At 43.1% G+C, this 13,143-nt stretch overlaps 1 protein-coding gene and 1 pseudogene across 5 annotated transcripts in view; one reads left to right on the forward strand and one right to left on the reverse strand.

Annotated features, from left to right (window-relative positions):
- Window positions 1–13,143, forward strand: part of SLC22A23 (solute carrier family 22 member 23) — a 174,471-nt gene that overhangs the window by 68,380 nt on the left and 92,948 nt on the right. The window lies entirely within an intron of this gene.
- LOC120607749 (uncharacterized) lies at window positions 1,512–1,602 on the reverse strand (annotated as a pseudogene).

The raw sequence follows: 13,143 nt of genomic DNA on the forward strand, positions 1-13,143 counted from the left end.
CTCATTAAGGGAATCAGACTTACATCATGGAAAACACAAGGCAGACAGGGGCAGGCTGGTGGGGAAGACCAGACCAGGCTGTCCTATGAAGACGGGCTTTACTTAAACTGCAACTTTTCACCCAGACCAGTCCAGCTCATTCTTTGTGTTCAAATCTGATGCCAAGAGAGGTTAAAAGGTATACTTAAGGCCAGACAGATGATGTCTGAACCAGAGTCAGAATTTGAACCTCCTGAATAACAGTCTAATATTACTCAGACAGTGAAAGGAGATCATAGATGTCAGAGGAATGTACATAAAGGAAAGAAAATGATGGTTTTTCAAGGGAAATTGATGCCTATTATCGAAATAGCAATAACAGCAATGGTCATTGTAAAAAAATTTTGTTTAAATTTCCCTCAAGTCTTGCAGGAGTGAGTGCTAATACACGGGCTGAGGTTTTCATGTTCTTTCAGCCTTTACTTCCTGAGACAGCTAACTACTCAGGTTCTCACTGCCTCTGCTTGATGGACTTTTGGCTATGTTGACCTCTGGCCTCCCAGCACACCCACCTGACTAATGTAGGCACAGCAAGCGGGGCAAAGGATTCCAAGTCAGCTGAGCAAGAGGTGCAAAGTCTCTGGGGCCTTCAGTAATTCTGAATGTTAAAGGAGGACTTGAGGGCACATGGGGATTAGTTTCAAGTGGGTCGGTTAAGTATATGCCGTTGTTGCCAGTTTCCACACAAACAGATTCCATAACAATGTCACCCAGCCCTTCACAAACTTCAGACATCTTCTCGTGTGTGTCCTGCTCTGTGGTAGAACCACAGGCATTGCCTAACAGCAGTGTCCTTAGGCAAAACTATGTGTATCCTGCTCTTGTAGTGACTGCTGGGCTATGGAAGGGACCTGATGTGCTCAAGGAGGGCATAAGGCTCTGAGGTAAGGTGTAAATGCCTCTTCCCAGGGCCACTGCCCTGGTGTCATTAGGCCCTGTTGGAGTGTGTCAGTAGTCTCCTAAGTAGTTTCCTTGCTCCAGCCTCTCCCTTTCTCAGTACTACCCTCATGGTCTCTCTAGAGCATGGCGCAGATCACTTTGAAAATGCAGCTTAACAATGTTCACTGCAGTGCACACTGAGGAGCATAGTCTTACTTCTCAGTTATCATGTGGCTGCACTGGAGGTGACCAGCACCAAAGCCAGGAAAGAGGGTGCCTGCCATCATGCTGCCTACAGACTGGAGAGAGAAAGAAACATCCACACTCAGTCTCTACACTGTTTAGGACCAACAGGGGCAGCTGCCCCAGCCAAGAAGTGAGGTCTGAGCAACGGAGGGCTCTTCAGCGTTACTCCCATTTTTTTCCTTCCTGTGTTCCTTCCTCTTTACTCTTGACACCTAACCCTTGATCCATGACTTTATTTGTCCCTTCCTCTACCTGAAATGCCATTATTCCTATGTCTACCATCTGCATTTTCAAATTCTACCATTTTCTCATTGGATAACTCAAAAGGTCCTTTTCCTTTTCTTTTGAAAAATATGGAGTGCTTCATATTGCACAAGGGCCATACTATTCTTCTCTGTAGCCTTCTAATTTTAGTACATGTGCTTCCCAGGAAAGCATAAAGGACCTTCCCCTCCACCCCCCCGCCGCCCCCGCCACCCTGATCTTTTCATCTCCCCACTTCCCAAGCAAGAAGGCCAGTCTCACTTTTGTGAACCCTGCCCGACTTTACTTTTGCCTTTCTTATGATCAGTATCACTTTCTCCTCCAGCTGCATACAAGGTTAACATTTATTCCATTGGTTTTTGTCCAGATGACCCAACACAGTGTTTGTATAGTGAGCTGTACCGACATACACTGAACTGTATTTAACAGACACTAAAATATTTGTAATATAAGTGAATGAATTAAGGATCGGTACGGGGTGTCTGAGAGCCATTGGAAATTTAGGAGAAGGTAAGAAGGAGAAGAGATGGGAAGTCTTCCTCTGTGAAGGAAGGCTAGAGATGGAGGTATTTAGTGGCAAAGAGACAAGAAGGCACATTCTGTAGTGAAAGAGATGCATAGTGTCTTAATGGGAGCTACATGATGATATGAGTAGAGGGAGGTAGAAGGAGGGGGCGGCTAGTAGGTGCTCTAACCTGGCTCAGAAAGGCTAGCTTCAGAGGAGAGCAGTGGGAGGATTCACTTTGCACTGAGATTTGGTGTTGGCTTCATTTGGCCACGGCATAGCAATGGTTAAATGCATTGCTCAAATCAAACAGTGAAATGCAGAGAGAGGAGGCTGGGGGTCCAACCTTTGGTCTGGCTTTTCACTAGTGGGTGCCACTCTGAAATGATTGCACAATAAACATTTGTATTTTAAAGCCAACATTAGTCTTTACTGCTTTGCTTTATTACTAGCACAATTGCTTAATAAAATCTGCAGGACCTTTATTACCCGAAATACATTGTGTTTTTCCAAAGAAATATATATGGCTATAAAATATTCAAAGATGAAATATAGAAGAGGCTTCCTAATGCCTTCTAGAAATGGAATTGAAATACACATAGCACCAAATGAACTTATTTCTGCTATTAAAATTCCTAGTTTACCAACTACTTAAAAGGCAAATTCAGGTAAACAAAATAGTCATGTGTTTTCCTTTAAGGGCAATATTTTAATAAGAATAGAGACAATTGATAGACATTTATATCTGGATCTCTTCTTACTGCCTCCATTAAACAGAAGTTGGTTTTTGCCAGTAGTGACCTAGTATATGTGTACAAGGCAAGATAATTAACTGGAAGGGGGCCCATTGCAGAATTGCTTATCCTGTCATATTTAATACCAGCCATGTGTATTCAGTATAGATATACATGTTAGAGGCTTTAAGTCCCCTCCTTGGAGAGAGACTGTACAAAGAGCAGTAAATTAGATCTGCTGAAAATAGGTTATGTAGTAGGACTGAGCAGTTTATCCTCAGGACTCCTATCTTTGCCCACAGTAATAGCCTTGGCAGCCACTGGCCCGTGTTGATCCCTGGGCGATAAAGCTCACAGTAGTGCCCTGCCACCAGAGTAAGTGAATTGTTTAGTTGGATGCATTACTGTGCTGAATATGTGGAAAAGCAATTAGCTTCCTGAGGGTCAGTAGCTGATATTTTATTTCAAAACATAGAATGTGCTCAGATATAATCGTGAGAGTTAATCAGACTCCTCTGTAGTTGTATAAGCAATATTTTGACAAGGGGGGGTGGTTCATTTGAAGCTGGGAGTACTGAAAATTATGAATAAGGGTGGACTAAGGAACTACCAACTAAGTGATTTTCTCTTGGGTTTACTTTTGATTTTTTTTTTTCTTGTAGCTTATTGTCATTTCAAGTCTTACTTCTTGTAGCTATTGAGATGATTTTTTTTCCTTTAAATGTATTTTTTGTATCTTTGAATTTTCTTTGTAGACTTCTTACTCTCATCAACATCACCATATTCACCCAGTTTTCTGCACTCACCCTTTGGCCATCTTTAATATCCCTGCCACTGTTAATTACATACCAGATTCCATCAATTCTCTCTTTAGAAATGGTTCTTAAAACCCACACCTACCAGCCTAGTTCCAACCAAAATCTATTAGAATTCTAAATGGTTAATGTGGGGGAAAAAAATTCTGAGAGGGTCAGGAACCATCCCTCAGCTCAGAAAGGTTACATTGCCCAACTCATTTTAGTAGCAGATCTAGCACTGAAACTCCCTATAGTCCTGGGCTCTAGTCGTATATGGTGCTAACTGACATCGTGTTGAGACTCTTGCAAACAGTTTCTCAACTCCTTGCCCTGCTCCAGGGCTCTGGCCCATCAAGCCACCGCTCTGTTGTGCCCCAAGATAAATCTTTCCAAATTATCACTTTTGTCACTGTCAGTTTCTTCCTCACTACCCATTGCTCGTAACTCTAGCTTTTCATTTAAGGGTCATCATAGTTACATTTCACTTGATTTTACCAAGGCACACCCATTATTCCAGCCATTCACTCTTTGTCCTCTCAACTTATCGTGGTCATTGTTGGGCCCACCTCTCTGCTCGTATTGTTACTGCCGTGTGGAATGCCTATTCGAACTTACCTTTGAGATCCTCCTCAATGTCGAATGTTTCCTGAGATCTGTCATCACGGTTCTAAACTGTGCTGGCCGCCTGCTCCTGGATGGTTATTCTCTTCTATCCATCTGCAGCTGAATGCTTACCATGGTGCCATGGAGGCAACCCAAAGACACAGCTTAGAGTCTAACACAGGCATTAAAACACACACAAAAATAATTCTGACGCGGAGTAGAATGTAATAAATACTATCTTTTAAAAGATGTAGGTTAAGTTAGGCTTGTTTATACTAGTTAGGATTTGTCTCTATGTCCAGAGAGAGAAAGTATGGTATACTGGTTAAGAACTCACACTTTGAAGCCAGAGAATATGTTGCCAATAACTAGCTGTGTGGTTTGGGGCAGTACTTAACCTTATGTGCTCGACTTGCTCATCTGTGAAGATGGAGATAATAAAAATGCATACCTCCCAGGGTTACTGTGAGGGTTAGATGAGTTAACATGGGAAGTGCAAGGAGAGTGCCTGGCACATAGTAAGCAACAGATAGGTGTTAGCTGTTATTGCCTCATTGCCATCATCACCATCATCATCATCTCCATTGTTGTCTCCTATATTTGACTGCAAATTTCTGAAGGACAGAAATCACAAGGTTAGTATCTTCCTGAACGTGTGTCAACATTTGAGTGCAACAATAGCTAATCCATTCCCTTACTTAGCCCTCACATTTGCTTCAATATCAGTATAGTAAGCACCTCTGTCTCCCCACCACGCCCCGCTCCCAGGCCTTCCTGTGCTGCCACAGCACTATTTCAGGACAGTGTTCTAAAACAAATTGGCTGAGGATGGCTGTGTTGAGAGTCCCCAGGACCACCCCCAGGATTGATGATTCACTGGAGGACTCATAGGACTCAGCATCTCATCATCTAGTTTGGCTGTGACTTATTACAACAAAAGGACACAGCAAAATCAGCAGAGGGAGGAGGCTCATGGGGCAAAGCGCAGAGGAAACCGGGCTCTGGCTTTCCAGAGTCCTCTTCCCGTGGAATCTCGCAAAATGCACTCGTTGCCTCAGCAGTGAGTTGTGACAACATGTGTGACATGTTGTCCATCAGGAAAGTTCATTAGAGACCCACTGCCCAGGGTTTCTCCTGGAATCTGGTCACATAGATACCCTCTGCCTAACACGCACAAAACTCTACACTCTCCGATGGAAAGCAGGTGTTGAGCATAAACCGCATTGTCTGCAAACCGTGTAGGCACAGCCAGCCATTTGAGGAATGATGGGATGACTCCTGAAATCCAAATTCCCAGATGCGAGGCAAGGCCGGCCTTGAGAAGAGGCCTTTCTAAGGAGAGCAGTCTCCGGTTTGCTGTGCTGACTCCTTTCTGCACAGTGACACAAGCTGAAGTTACATGTTGAGCAAGCTTTTGTCTAATTGGAGTTTTACAGGAAAAAGACAAATCTCATCCCTATTAGCATATTTTAAGCATTTCATAAATGTTTGGTGATGAAATAATGTGAGAAAGAGAGATTTGAGGCCAAAATTTTCAGAGGAAAAATAAATCTGAATTCGAAAGAGAATTTTGGCGTAAATTTTCCCATAATTACTGCATTCAAAGGCTCACATCTAACATCTGTGTCATGTTTTCAGTTCTTTGTGACTGAAATGCACGGCCAAGCTGAGAGGTTGGACATGTCCTGAGCCCCCTGTGCTTAGTGAGGGTGGGAAACCTAGAGAGGAGCATGAAGGCGACAGCCAAAGGGTGGTCTCTGGCCTTTGGACTCCACACCCTGCATGTATTTCTTTCACACAAGAAAATGATGCTCAAGGATAAGCCTCTCCTTGGCCTTCTCCTGCCCAGCTCTGTTCATGTTACATGCTCTTAGCATCCGCTTCCGTCCTTCCTTAAACTGGACAGGATTCCCTCTACAGCTGTTAAAAGGGACGGACCTGCAAGCTTAAACGTTAGTACATCTTGCCACTCTTATTGTATGTTTTTACAATTCCTATTTCCTTTACCTCTTACTGTATTCACACCCCATTTTGAAACACCAGAAGGACATGATTGACTGGTGCGGTGTGTTTCCTCTCTGACTAAGGAGAAAGTTCATTGTGCCAGATTTCTTTGACCTTGCCATTTCATACTTAAAGTTTTATCTGTTTCAGCCTTCTTCCAGGTGTTCATGCCCTAAGGCAGAGCTCAGACTCTGGACAAGGTTGCCCATGTTAAAAATCCCAGCACTGACAGTTCTAGCTTTTTGAATGGAAACTAGAAACTGTTCCTCAATATAGGAACAATAATAGTACCTATGTAAGTACTAAGTAGTACCTATCCCAGGATGTTTGTGGGCTTAAAGGAGATACTGTATTATTGGTTCTAAAGTACACCCCCACTGCACCCCCCCACACACACACATATTAGCATTTGTGAAATCAGCACACTTCTTACAGTCAGTGCTGCATCAGAGGTTAACTGGCAGCTTTTTCTTTCTTTGTGGTACATTCAATAATGATGCATCTTAAAATCAATGGTATCGTAGATTACACAAAATACTATTAGAAGTATGCAGCACTTAACACAATGCCTAGCAGGAAACAAATGTTCAGGAAGGTGAGTTGTTATTGTCGTTATCTATGTCTTTATCATCATCAAACAGCGTCCCTCCAGGAAGGAGATCAGCTAATATTCATGTAGTGTTTTCTCTGTTAAGTTTCTAATTCTTAGAACACACAAGACAGAGATCCTCATCCCCATTTTACAAGTGAGGACAGAGAGGCTCAGAAAGTCTGGGCAACTTGCCTTCCTGCACAGAGCTACTGAGGGCCAGACCTGAGAGCCTAGCCCAGGAGTTTATACACCATGGCCACCAGCCAAAATCAGCCAGAAGCCTTTTTTATATAGTCTATGGGTTGTAAGTGGTTTTTGCATTTCTTAAGAGTTGTCAAACATCAAAAGAAGACTAATATTTTGTGACACGTGAACATTATAAGAGATTTAAGTTTCAGTGTCCATGAGTAAAGGTGTCATAGTCTATGGTGGCTTTTGCACTACAGTAGCAGAGTCAAGTCGTTGCAGCAGGAGCCCCATGGCCCACAACACCTAAAATATTTGCCATTTGGAAGTTTGCCGACTTCTGGTCTAGTTCTTGGCACTCTGACATGTGTCCTTTTGAGGAAAGTGAGCGTCCCGTTCACCTTTTTGTCTTCCATATTTGGTAGGCACTCAATAAGTGTTTGGTAAGTCAAATTTCTATAATTGCTCATAAGTCTAGTTACCATGGCATCAGATAAACAGCAAAATAAAATGATCATCTGCTCAAGGAGAGGAAAACCAGTTACAGAGACTCTCCAAGACATTTTTTTCATATAAGTTCACATTTGTGTTGCAATATCTCTTAGGGAGTAAATAAAATAAAGGAATTCCCTAAAAACAAGGCCACGTTCCCGGGAGCAGCTGAATGGGTAAATAAGTTTCAGGTAGGAGATGTTTTCAGGAAATTGAACACTTGGTTTCCTGCCTGTCAGCCCTTGAAAGGTCTGCTATGCCACTGTAGGACCAAATGCGGATGGCAGGGGGTTCAGCTGCCAGGAGACCTTTCAATAGGCGTGCGGAGAAATGAGTCCATAATGTTCTGGCTTTGAAGGCCCTGTTGGATTCAAGAGATCAATCAAGTTATTAAAACTAAACCAGGATCGATGTTTCCTCTGCATTCAGTGTTTACAAGGTAGGCAAGAGTAGGCACACTGACGGTCACTGGGGGAACTTGCTTAACTTGGAGTTTGAGCCAGTCATCAGACACATGGGCCCACTGTCAGGTGAGAGGCACCAAGGGGAGTGGGAAGCTCCACTACCTCAGACTGAAGAAGGGGGTGGCATGGGGCATCCCAGGAGCTTCCTGTGGTTGCAGCTGTGGCAACCTTGGACCAACGCAGCTGGCTGGTACCCTGAGCAGCCCCAACAAGTTATGGCCCTCCCTCCTTGCCCACCTGGAGACAGCTTTCTCTCAAGTTCAGAGGTCCCTCGGGAGAGAGCCCATTCTTCACTCCTGTGTAGAGAAAGCTTCATGCAAAGTCAGAACCAAGAGCCAAGGCCACCTGCCCTTAGAAGTCAGCATGTACCCCCTCTACCCCTGTCAGACTCAAAGTTACTTAAGGACCAGCTCAAGAGTCTTCAAAAGTTGTTTCAGTGTTTAAATTGTTTTATTAAATAATTTCCCTTTAAGTCATTTCCCTGAGAATTTTAATTTTATAAAAGTTTTTTTATTCCTAGATATGGCTAACCACCTTTAGCTTTATAAAGAAAACCAATGGGAAAATAAGTTTAGGGGAAAAAAATTCCTAAGACTTCTATTTGAAAATGGAAGCATATGTTATATTCCATAAAGTGTTCAGTGGATTATACTGTAGTCCAGTCTCTAATAGTCGTCCTAATAAAATGGGATCATTTTCCCTATAATTTGCCTCTTCTCCCAAAAGAAAAGTGTGATGCTTAACAAATATTAATTGTGGTTACAATGTACTGAGTTTTTCTTCTCTCTTTTTTTTCTCTTGAATGTAGAAGTATACCTATATGTGAGGGAAATTTTCACAAGAAAAAGGTTACACTTAAGATATATTAAAAACCATTTCTAGCATTGAAGCAATGTTGTTTCAACACACACACTTTAAGTATGAAGCATTTCAACAGTCTTTGGGTTAACGTGCCTGTACAGACTAGTCTGGGGACCCTCAAAAATGTGGCTTCTAAGTGAGAACCTAAACCTATGTTTATACCATCAATTCTAAAAAGCAAGTTACACATGAACTTTTGGAAAACATTTGTGATGTGAATATTGCCTTGAACATAGCATTGCAGGAAAATGACAAGGAGATAATGGTGATTTTTAAAATGCTAGGGCTATAGTCCTTTTTTGTCATAGTTTTTTTTTCCTTCCTTTTATTCTTAATTAGGGACCCTGCAGAGTGGGACGTAGGATTCACTTGATTTTATCAGTTCCCTTCTGCCTGGAATGTCCCATCTGTCTTTAGAAGAAATAGTTGGAAGGGATTATAGGAATTATCAGCTAAGCTAAATTATTTATGGGGATATTAAGAAGAAAAAAAGTAGTTTCTTAAAAAAAATGTAAACTTCACACTTTAAGAGACAGACATAATTAGGTTAAAAATAGAACTATCTCTGGGAAAGACTGTAGAATTTTAATTAGCTCATCACTCTGAGCAGTTCTGACGTGTCAGCAGGTTGGTCCCAGAGGGGATGCCAGGATTTCTGTGCTATGTACACGTTTTTGTTGTTGTTGTTTTTTGTAGGTTTAAGTAAAAATAGGAACTGGTGTGCAGCCTAAACAAGCTGCCTGTATAGCCCGCCTTCTGAACAGCACATATCTCAGGAGCTAGAATAGCTGCCTACCCTATTTAGAACTTCCTCTTCCATCTGGCATTTCCGCTGGTGCTTGCTCTTTCCTGATTCATATTATTCTTGTCCCTCTACCACTTCCACAGCTAATGATTCCCCATTTTATTGGAATCTTTTTGCATAATTTACTGCATTGAAAGATTTGTTTTAAGTTCTCTGAAATCTTACAGTTAAATTGCCCATCCTTTACTTTTTTTTTTTCAGCTTTTAATCTCTCTGACCCATTTTTTTGTTGTTGTTGAAATTTGGCCAATTTGACAGAAATGAAAGTTCTTTTTAAAGCAGTGTTTCTTAGTCTTCTGAATCTTTTTTGGGTCAGAGACACCTCTGAGAATTCAATGAAAACTTTGGGTCCTTCCCCTAGAAAAATGCATATCTAACACACACACATTCATGCATGTACAAATATGCCCATGCAGTTTTACATAAAACTGCAGAAAATTCCTCCTATCTCTAAAACATATCTGTGGATCCCAGGTTGAAAATTTCATGGCCCCAGTTGAGCACAAGGGGCAAGCATCCTGGAGGGGACCTGACTTGTGTTGCAAATGCTGGGATCATGTGGAAGATGCTTTATGTGAGGGCCAGGCAGGGAGCATATTTCCAAGATGTAGGGGCTATGAAATACTGTGTCACATGAGCCAAAGATTCAAATTTTAGTTGAAATCCTGTATTTCCAGAAAATATTTTTTGTCCCAAAGGGTGGGAAGTAAGTAGTTGTGACCCCAGAAAGCCTCCCACCTTTAATGTCTACCCTTAGTCTCCTTGACCTTGCTGTAGCCCAGTGATGGGCTCTCCACATGACAGACCTTGGGGTGCTGGTGAAGATGCAGAGAGCCAGAAGTTTCTGTATGAGGCTAAGACAGCATAGTAGGACTTAGCATTAAAGAAAAGATGACTTAGCCCAATGAGAAAGATGTGGAGACCAGTGCCTAGGTTTTGCCCTGTTCTAAGCAGAGGGAGGGGTAGGTGCTCAGTTGAGTTCCAGTCAAGGTCACTGGGGATATTGGGCAGGGAGCGTCTATTCCCTTTTTTACCTCCTGTAACTAATCGTTAAGTGCTAACAGTCAGGAGTCCTTCAACAGAGCAGCCACTAGAAAACCTCACCTAGGATTCATTCTACGCCCTTCTGCCAGTACTACCTGTGAGACTTCGGGCAACCTGACTAACCTCTCTGAGCCTCAGTTTGCTCATTTGTGAGATGGAAATACTGTTTTCCTCTCGGGACTGTTACGAACCCGTGTTGTAAAGCTTTGTAGTGAATGCCTGGCTCTCTGTCCACACTCCATAACCCAGATGCAGCTCAGCCCTGGCCGTGGTGGCCGTGGGCCTGCACTGCTTTCTGGGGGGCCGTTGAGAGTAGGATGACCACAGAGCTATCTGCAGGCACTGTTGAGTCCAGGTTCTGAGGCCACAGGAGAAAGGCCCTGCAGGTGCCATCAGGCCCGGCTCGCTAATGCCTGAGATGATGGTGTATAGAAATAGATATTTCCGATGATGATCAAAGGACGAGTCTTTGAATACTCAATTAATTGCACCAGCCTGACCCCTCATCCTACCTCCGAAGTTTGGCGTCTGGACTGTTTTGGAAATGTGCTTTGAATTTCTGAAACCTCTGAGAGTGGTGCTCTTGCCACTGAAGCAGCTATGACCTCCAAGAAGCCCAGGAAAGCCAAAAGCTCCATGGAAAAGAGCATTTCCTCTGAGCTCCACATGTACTTTCTCTTAAGGTTTGAGAACAAAGATGTCTGGTGAAGGAGGGCAGAGATGTCCCATCAGGGGTTCATGGGGCTCATTGAATGACTGCCACGTTTGTGTGTAAGGACGATCCTGCTCATCTGCTCACTGCCTGAGACTTGGGATCATTCCTTGCCCTTTCCTTCTAGAGGAAATGTCTAGGGTGATCGCTGCAACACTGGCGAATCTCAACAGTTTTATTTTTGAGTAGAGGATGGAATGGGTCATAGAGGCCACTTGCTTAACCTAGGTCTCACCTACCATTGTTGGGATCCCTGGTGTCCAAGGTCCGTGTGGCTTCAGTTTGGGCTGAGCTCTGATTTAGTAGTTTTCTAAGACTGGTATTTTGAATGGATGTTTCGCTTGGGGGGAAGATCTGAGTGAGTTTTGTGGACTTCAGCAAACGTACAGATCCTCTAGAAGTATTTTTCTGTGTGAGGTATCTTGAGTAGTGGATAACTCAGGAAGAATTAGTTTTTATATATTACTGATGGTAATGATAATAATTTATTTTTTGAGTCAGGAACTGTACTGGACAGTTAACACATATTAACCCCTTCCACACCCCTCCACCCCCCCACACACACAAAATACTGTGAGTAAAATATTGAATACTGCTTAACAGATGGGAATGCTGTGACTCAGAAAGTGGACCGAGGCCATACAGCCTTATTGTGATGGAGCCATAGTTCTTACCCATGTCTTTATCACTCCGATTCCCAGGGCCCTTCTGCCATTTCTTCTGCTGTTTTATGGTGCCATAAACCTCTAACACATGTATAACTACTATGACAAGTTAAAGAAGTCAAAGAAAAGTTAAGAAAAAGATTAAGAAACCAACATGTCCTTTGGTTGACAAATGAATAAGTTGTTTTAAAGGTAAAGTTTTCTGGTTTTCACTTTCCTTTTTGCCTCTGATGTTCCCAGAAGAATCCAGGATAAAGATGCTTGCATTACAGACCTGGCGACCATTTTTTAAATGTTTTTAATTTTTCAGGGGGAAAAATAACCCTGAACCCATGGCCCAATACTCGTCTTATGGTAACAGAAAAAATATTTTTAATGGGATTATTCTGGAAAATCCATGACAGATAGTTTCCATTGTTATAGGTTTAATCTGTGTTCTTTAATATTTAATAATTTGCCAGAAACCTATGACATAGAGAATGTGTGCTCTCCACAGCAGGTGTTCCTGCCGGCTTTGCTAAGTGCCGCATCTTTAGTGCCTGAACAGTGTGAGACGCACAGTGGGGACTTAGCTAACGCTTAGTGACTGACTGGGCCTGATCTAGAAGCCAGTGTTTCAGGAAGGTAGGTTTACTGTGGTCTCCTCCTGAATTTTCCTGAACCAGACGAGGAATGGAGGGTCTGTCCATCTGTAGCTGCAACTGTTCGCAGCCGAGCCCTGCACCTTATTCCCTTACTCTTTTTATTTCCCCTTGGCTCCCAGTTCTTAAATTGCTCCCGGGATCTCTGAGCACCTTTCCTTCCCTCTAGTCTCCTCCCCACTCCACAGCCAGAGTGACCTTTTCTAAACCCACAACTATCACGTCACTTTTCTGCTTCAAGTGCTTTCAGGGACCTGGAGTCCAGTCTAACCCACGCCACCCCAAACAGTGGGCTGGCTTGGCACACTCCTGCCACTCCCTGGACTGCACTTACCCCACAAGCTCATCCTGAGTGGCAGCTCAGTCACTGGTATGGGATTTCTCCTCCTTTCCTGAGAGGCTTCTTGGCCTGGAACAACTTCTCCTCTCCAGCTGCTTCTTAAAAGATAAAGCTACATGTACTGACCCTTGAAATCCAGCAGTGGAGTCACCTCCTGATAGCCTTCCTCACCTCTGTGTTGAATTTAGATGCCATTCCTGTGACACCGCATCACACCGTACGAGCAGGGAACCCAGCCCAGGTGTGACCTTGTCCCGCAGTGTGAGCAAG

The sequence above is a fragment of the Pteropus medius genome, unplaced genomic scaffold, assembly GCF_902729225.1.
Source record: "Pteropus medius unplaced genomic scaffold, Ma_sr-lr_union100, whole genome shotgun sequence".
Lineage (NCBI taxonomy): Eukaryota > Metazoa > Chordata > Mammalia > Chiroptera > Pteropodidae > Pteropus > Pteropus medius.